This window comes from Chanodichthys erythropterus, chromosome 1 (assembly GCF_024489055.1).
Source record: "Chanodichthys erythropterus isolate Z2021 chromosome 1, ASM2448905v1, whole genome shotgun sequence".
Lineage (NCBI taxonomy): Eukaryota > Metazoa > Chordata > Actinopteri > Cypriniformes > Xenocyprididae > Chanodichthys > Chanodichthys erythropterus.
Window position 1 is genome coordinate 26,505,688 of NC_090221.1, and position 8,321 is coordinate 26,514,008.

At 48.6% G+C, this 8,321-nt stretch overlaps 1 pseudogene; it reads left to right on the forward strand.

The window, feature by feature from the left end:
- Positions 1–3,905: 3,905 nt before the first annotated feature.
- On the forward strand, positions 3,906–5,830 carry LOC137019147 (uncharacterized; annotated as a pseudogene).
- Positions 5,831–8,321: the final 2,491 nt, after the last annotated feature.

Sequence of the window (8,321 nt, forward strand, 5' to 3'; positions counted from 1 at the left end):
CAGTTCAGTAATTATTGTGCTTGTATTATTTGTTGTTGTCACAGATCCCTTGTCTCCCGGACTCCATATCCCATGATCCTCCTGTTCTCCACACCTGCACTCACTTCCCTCGTCATCTCCCCATCATCACGGATCACCTGCACCTGGACTCTATTATCTGCACTCCCTTTATAATGCACTCACTCCCTGCACTCCTTGTCCGTTCTCTGTTGTGTTTAGTGTATGTTTGGTGTTCTTGCCCTCTGTTAATTAAAGTAGTCTTTATACATTGTGGAAATCCGTATCTGCCTCGTCTCTCTACACCAGCATCCTTAACAGAAGAACGGACCTTTACCAACTGGATTTTCACAAACTGGAATATGGAGACTTCCACCAGCTCCCTGGCTTCTGCTCCTCCAAGGCCTCTCTCCCATCTGGCAGCTGGCGATCGCCTCATCGGGCTCCTGCAGGTGGGTCGTTCGCTGGAGAGGTATGTGGAGGAGTTCATTGAGCTTGCTTTCTTGACTAACTGGCCCGACGCTCAGTTGATCGCCCTGTTTCTGGATGGACTGGACGACAACACTATTCGTTTTGATGAACCTGTTTTTCGTTTCTCCTTAAGTGAAACTATCAGTTTAATTTTGTGGTTAAATGGCTCCAAATTCTTCGTGGACACGGTTCATGATCAGTGTATGTCTCCAGTCCATCCGGAAACACGGTTGGCCGGGCCAGTCAGTCAATCTCCGTCTTCCTCCGCATGCCCCTCCAGCGAACTCCCTGCCTGCCCCACACGGAACCCACACTCCTCAACTGGGTCCCGAAAGCGGAGGAGGAGGAAACAGCCCGCTCCAGTGTACCCAGAGCCGGCTCCAGTGTCTCCAGAGCCGGCTCCAGTATCTCCAGAGCCCGCTCCAGTGTCTCCAGAGCCCGCTCCAGTGTCTCCAGAGCCCGCTCCAGTATCTCCAGAGCCCGCTCCAGTATCTCCAGAGCCCGCTCCAGTCCCCACAGAGCCAGCTCCAGTGCCTGTGGGGATCTTAATTGTATTTGAGGGAATGAACTGGCCCTCAGCTCCAGCCGCCGCCTACGAGCCCTCAGCTCCAGCCGCTGCCTACGAGCCCTCAGCTCCAGCCGCCGCCTACGAGCCCTCAGCTCCAGCCGCTGCCTACGAGCCCTCAGTCTCCGCCGCCGAGCAAGCAGCGCCAGTCTCCGCCGCCGAGCAAGCAGCGCCAGTCTCAGCCGCCGAGCCCGCCGCTCCAGTATCCACCGCCAAACCAGCTCCATGCTCCTCCACCCACATACTGACTTTATTCCTTGGACTCCTCAATATGATCCTAAACCTCTCCAAGTATTTTTTGGGGGGGGGGGCAAGTACCCGTGGGTGGGGGAAATGTGGGGGCCACACATGTGGGTGGGCCTCTGACGTGGCCTGCCAAGGCTCCTGACCCGCCGTGGCCTGCCAAGGCTTCTGACCCGCCGTGGCCTGCCTAGGCTCCAGACCCGCCATGGCTCATGGATCCACCCTGGAGACCTCCACTCCAGTCCACTCATCCCCCGGCACCTGCATGAGGTCTCCAGGGCGCCCACCCCCCCTCCCGGTTATTCTATTTACGGCGCGAGGACGCGCCTACCGGGAGGGGGAGGTACTGTCACAGATCCCTTGTCTCCCGGACTCCATATCCCATGATCCTCCTGTTCTCCACACCTGCACTCACTTCCCTCGTCATCTCCCCATCATCACGGATCACCTGCACCTGGACTCTATTATCTGCACTCCCTTTATAATGCACTCACTCCCTGCACTCCTTGTCCGTTCTCTGTTGTGTTTAGTGTATGTTTGGTGTTCTTGCCCTGTGTTAATTAAAGTAGTCTTTATACATTGTGGAAATCCGTATCTGCCTCGTCTCTCTACACCAGCATCCTTAACAGTTGTCTGTGTGCAAAGAGTATAGAACAAGTGTATTCTTTGTTGTGCGCTGTCTAGGGTTGTGCATCACGGTCACCACGACAGTGACAGCTGTAACCCAGAAGCCCTAAGAAGCCTTTTCCTGGATAACCTTTAAGTGCGCATGCGCAGTCTGCCAGCGCCATATTCAACTGTGTGTAAACAAAGCTTAGCACAAGCTGAGCTAGCTAAAACTAGCGCGGTTGCATTACAGTCTATGTAAAGCTAGTAGCATTGCTAAAGAGCTAGTGGCTAGCATAGCATTTTGTGGTCTGAATGCAATGTTGCAATGTTGGAATGACTTCTTTCTTACTGAACTTTAATTCACTCTAGTGCTTTCACCTCTCTCTCTCTCTCTAACTTACACATCTTATCTTTTCTCATCTCCTCCCATTTGAGAGAACGTGACAAATGATAAATTAATAAACCTGTTTTGTTAATCTCATTTGTTGAAGAGTTGTCTCTCTCCTAAATTTACTCTAACTACAGTTAAACACGGTTTTGTTTTATAATTAGCAATCGTCCTGAGTACTGTTAATGACATTTCCTGTTATTTGTAACTGCTCTTACTGATTTTAATGACATCTGGGAATATGAATTTTTGATTGGGAATTTTAATTCGATTTCAATTTTAATTGTAAATCAATTTCATAATCAATTGCAGTTTAGCTTTCATATGGTAGGGATATTTGTGGATTAATTTAATGGTAGTTTGTCAATTGTAATCATTAACTAATAATTATGGCTTTGAAATTTTAATTTCATTAGTCATTAATTGGGATTTGGGCTTCCCTAATTCAGATGATACTTGATTAATTAATTCGATTATAATTGCTCTCAATGTTTAAGGCTTAACCCATTACAATTTTAATTCACAACTATAATTTCCAAATTTGAATTCAAAATTTTACTTAAAATAAAGTGTATTCTCAGACTTTCACTCCCTTAGTCTTTGATTTAATTCATTTATTCAAAGGAACATTTTGGGGTCTCCCTCAATACTTGGGTCAGTTGACTTCTGCTAGCGCAGTAAGCCAACCCCCTAGGTGTAGCGACTCCCTAGCGCCACCACTCTGTCAACCCTGTAATTTTTCCAAATTTTGGGAGCAAAACTTCACTCTCTTCTTCTCTCTCTCTCTCTCTCTCTTTCTCTCTCTCTCTCTCTCTCTCTCTCTCTCTCAGCTGTCCTCTTCTGGTTTGACTACTGCTGCTGGTTTGTGGAATTGTACCTGTGAAATTCATAAAAGCAGAGTGTTTGAGAAATATTTAACAAAATTTTGGGAAACGGAACACTTCTTTTAAAATAGTATAACACTCACTTTACCTTCCCTCCTCATCCTGTTATCCTACTCAGCCTAGGCTCAAGCAGGTCGACAAGGAGACTGGTAGGCGTCCATAAACCCCGAGCACGCGTCTAGAAATGCTTCATGGTGCATGGTTGTCAATCCTACTAGCTGAGAAACCAATACTGTCATTGTTATTGTTTTTCTTTCACCCCGAAGGGAATTTTAATAACAATCACAGTCCTGGTACTTTGAAATCCTTTTCAAAACCCCTGTCTAGAACCATCCTTCTAAATTAAATTTTACAAAACTCATTCTGCAAACAGTGTTAAAGACAGAAACTTAATTTTATAGGGAAACTGGAAGCACCCCATTATTATTCTGCTCTTCGCTAAATGCTATTCGGTTGTTTTGTGCTCTTCTTTTCTTCTGCTCTTCTCTAGCTGTGCTATCTGTGTGTGCTCACTGATTCTTTTCGCAGAGACTCCGAGTTAGAAGCACATCCACGAGAGGACCACAGTCGAGAACCAGTCTTACCTGCACATTTACACACTCATTACTCATTCCCATTAGCTCACGCTTGACATTGCACCCTTACACCTTTGATTTGCCCTGCTTGTTTGTTTTGTTTTGTTGTGTTTTGTTTTGTTCTTTTCTTCAAGGTCTGTGTCAGTTTAGATCTCCCTCGTAGTGCCAAAAACATGTCTCGCACAACAGACCCTGCTGGACACTGGGAGGACCTGGAGACCTGGCTAAGTGTTGTAACAGACAGCATCCTACCTAAAGCCACTGAAACACTAAAGCATCAGACACAGGACCAGCTGGATGACAACATAGCAAGCCTCATGAAACAAGACCCAAGCCAGAGCTACAGTCACAAAGAACTAGCCAAGATCACCGGCTCATTAAGCCACACACTCATCGCCACCCTCAAACTGAGCGACAGGCAAGCCGCCCATTGCCTGCAGGAGCTGACACGCGCACAACGACGCATCGAACAGCTGGAGCTGGAGGCTCAGGAACGACAAGAAGGGCCTGATGAAGTGGAACAAGGCGCAAAAGAGGAGATCAACAGGCTAAAAGAGACCCTAGCAGCTACTACGCAAGAAATGGAACGAGGCAGAGCAGACTACGCTGACCTCTCTGACAAGCTACAGTACGCAGAACAGCTACTGGGAAAAGCAAAGGCTGACTTCAGAGACAAGAACAGCCGAATTAAAGCTCTCGAAACTCACCTGAATGAGTCAAGAAATGAGGTCAGCCGCCTAACACGTTAGCTTGACTACATCAAAGAAGAGTCCGACAGTATTAAAGAGGAACTCAAGCATGCATATGAATTGCACTGCGAGCCGTCAAGAACACGTCGAACACCAACTTCACCTTTACCAAGCAGGACCGGCTCCCCTGTTCCTGGACTGGCACATGATCAGAAGGGGGCAGTGCCAAAACAGTCACCAGCTCCCTCCGAAGAATCCTATTTCCCCACTAAGCTAAAAGAACTTGCTTCAGCCAGCACAGATCATCTCATGGCTTGGACCTTGGAGACCTTGACAAGCTTGGTAGAAACATTGGCAAACTCACTCCAAATGTGCCAGGTAATCCAAATGTTCAGAGTTATCTGCAAGATATTGACTTCCATCTGGAAATGAGACCCAATGTCACTGACAAAGATAGACTTTATTTGCTCAGAGCCACATCCAGCTCTGAAGTGCGCAGCTTCCTGGACCAGCAGCCTGCCCACACAAAGACTTATTACCACCTGCTCCGAGAAGCTCTCATTAAAGAGTTTGCCGACCCTGAGTCAGAACAAGGACTAGTGGCTGCCCTGGAAACAAAACAAGGTCGCCATGAATCTCCTCAAGTCTTCTATAGCCCACTTAGGCTAGCGTACTTCGGGTCTCGCAACGAACAGAATATGGAGGAAGAATTGAACTTCAAAACTCTCTTCCTGAGAAACCTCCATCCTGGGGTGAGCCACCATCTTGGCGTCCTTGCCTGTCCACGCACAATGAGTGCTCAACAGTTAAGAGACTTGGCGCACAAAGCTTACTACAAACAGAAGATGGCCTTAGAAAAGGGCACCAAACCCACCACAGTTCTTGACTTCAACACTCAGAGTCAGGGGCTGGCCCTAGAGGGCACCCAGCGTCAAGACCTTGCCAAGCCGACACCCAAAGAGTGGAATGCATCCTCGTCCAACAGAGAGTGGGACTCCCACACTGGTACTCGACCTAAACAGAGAGACAACCGCTGGGGTGGACCACGTGGACGACAACGCTCACCTGGACGTCACTGGGAAAATTCATGGAACCAATCAAGACCTCATGAGAGTCATTGGGAGAAAACTTGGAATCAGCCAAGCTCATTTGGAAACCCCAGAGGGAAAAGCTCATGGGAATCCAAGGGAAAACGACAAACACACCCTGGAGCAACCAGCCCAAGGAATCGACGAAAAAACTCACAAAGATTCCAAGCTGACCGAGCTGAAAATGAATCCATACCAGAACAAAAGACTTCACCTTGTTTCGACTCTCAAGAGCTGATGAAAATGATGATGAAAGAGTTCTTCCAACGAAAGGAGGAAGACCGGAAGTGGGAAGAGGAAAAGAAACCAGATTCATCCTGACTAGCGGCCGGATGAGATGGCAGCGACCACCTGACTCAACACACCCCAGAGAACAGCACCTCATCTCTCTCCCAGAGAACCACAAGCACCATAACTCCAAACGGACAAGAAGTCCCACCTGAACATCCCACAAAACAGTCAGAAACTGATCCAACACCTGATGGGTCAGATCACAGCAGCATCCAACAAACACCTGCTGTGGAAACCACTCCAGTTCCTGAAAGTGCTGTCTTGGTCGTCTGCCACTCCTCCGAAGAAAACGAAATAAATACTGACATCCTACCTCTCTCATCCCAAACTCCAGTCCCACAACTCCTGGGTGATCTCATTGAGAAAGGTATAGCAAGGAAGTTTTACCTCTCCGTTTTCATCGAACAACACATCAAGATCGAAGCCCTCCTCGACACTGGAGCTGACATCACCCTAATGTCAACAGAACTCCTTGAAGAAGTCCAAAACAGGACAAAGAGGTCTAATGGAACCTTTAAACTTCAAAGGTGTGAGCTGAACCTCCAAGCATATTTCCACACAGGCCTACAACTAAAATATGTGGCCCCAATTCACCTAACAGTGGGACCAATGAACCTTGTTCACCCAGTATACGTCTCACCACTCAACACATATCCTCTCCTCATTGGGAAAGACCTGCTTAACCGCTTTGAACCCTTAATAGACTTCAAACATCTGAAGAAATGGACTCAAGTCCGTGAGCCTCTGCCCCTCCAGTCAGTGAACTCCAGCGAATTGCAATGTCAAGCCACAGACACCGCCCCCCATCTACTGACTGACGATGCAAGTTCAAAACCAAGAGCAAGTTCCACTTCAAGCAACAGGAACCAAGACCCATTCCTGTGCTCATTGCAAGCGTCTGACTCAGACTCAGGTTCCCTCCGAATCATGACTGCCATAAATGTCCAAGACAAAGATCTCAATGACCAAACCGATGCCCTTGCCAAAGCAGGAGCATCACATGGAGAGCCTTGGAAATTCCCATCCCTCCCACCCAACCCTTCAGTTGCAGCCATAACCCGCCACCAGCACGCCACTGGCGCGCAAACCCCCGCCTCCTCCCATGTTGACCTCTCACCTCAGTTCGCTGCTGATGATCTCTTCACCCTCCAAGCATCGGATCCCATGCTGCAAACCATTGCCGCTCACATTTCCGACCCGATAACTCATCCCATTTCCACCTCCGACCTATCCAAGTCCTCTGATCTCCGCCACCTTCACTCAATCAAGCACATGCTGCATCTCAAGGACGGCGTTCTCACATATGTCCCTGAGCCCCTAACTGCGCCAAAGCTTGTAGTTCCTCAGAGCCAAAGGGGGATGATGCTGACACACGCCCACGATGCACCATGCGCTGGACACCATGGCGCCAAGGCCACCTATGAAACGCTCAAACAAGTAGCATATTGGCCTGGCATGAAGCAAGATGCGACAGAATATGTAAAAGGATGCCTGGTGTGTTGCCAGTTCCAACCGGCAAACCCAAACCACAGAGCACCACTACAACGGAAAGGAATGACCTTCCCATGGTCAGACCTCCAAATAGATTGGGTAGGACCCCTGCCACGGTCAACATGGGGTAACAAATACTTCCTCACCGTGGTTTGCGAATTCACCAAGTGGGTAGAGTGTCTCCCACCTCTCAACAATACAGCAGAAACAACAGCCTGCCTGTTAATGAACCACATCTTTTCAAGATTTGGACTGCCTCTAAGAGTCAACTCTGACCGAGGAACCCACTTCACCGTTGAGGTTATGCAGGATGTATGGAAACTCCTGGGCATACAGGCCAAGCTTCACATAAGCCATCATCCAATTTCCTCAGGGCAGGTCGAACGGGCCAACAAGACAGGCATGTTGAAGAAGTATGTGTCCACCAACCAAAAGGATTGGGATATCAAGCTCCCTCTGGTACTGATGGCCATCAGGGCCACCCCTCACCGGTCTACCGGAGTAGCCCCATTCGAAATGATGACAGGGCGACAAATGACACTACCGCTACACCTGCTGTACCAACCCGGCGACATGAACCTTGTCACCGCCTACACCACTCATCAGTATCTGGAAGAGTTGCATCGGCACCTGAGAGCGACTTTCGCCTTCGCACAACAAAACCTCCAAAGAAGCGCGGAAGTTCGTAAAGCCTACTACGACAAAAGGGCCTCTTACCAAGAACTCAATGTCGGAGACTAAGTGTGGTACTACAGCTTCGCCCAGCCAAGGCAGAAAGCTCCCCATCGCCTGTCAAAGAAATTCCTTCCTCACTGGACAGGACCACATGAAATCGTGGACAAGCTCTCACCTGTCGCCTACCGAATCAAAATCAGACAAGGCCGCAATGAGCCCGTCCTCCGATGGGTCCATCGAAACCAGATAAAGAGGCACCAAGGTTCCAACCGACAGGAAAAGGGGGAGGTTCAAACCCACTGACACAGACCGACAATCCCCTACTCTACATCACACTAATGACTTTGTCATTTTA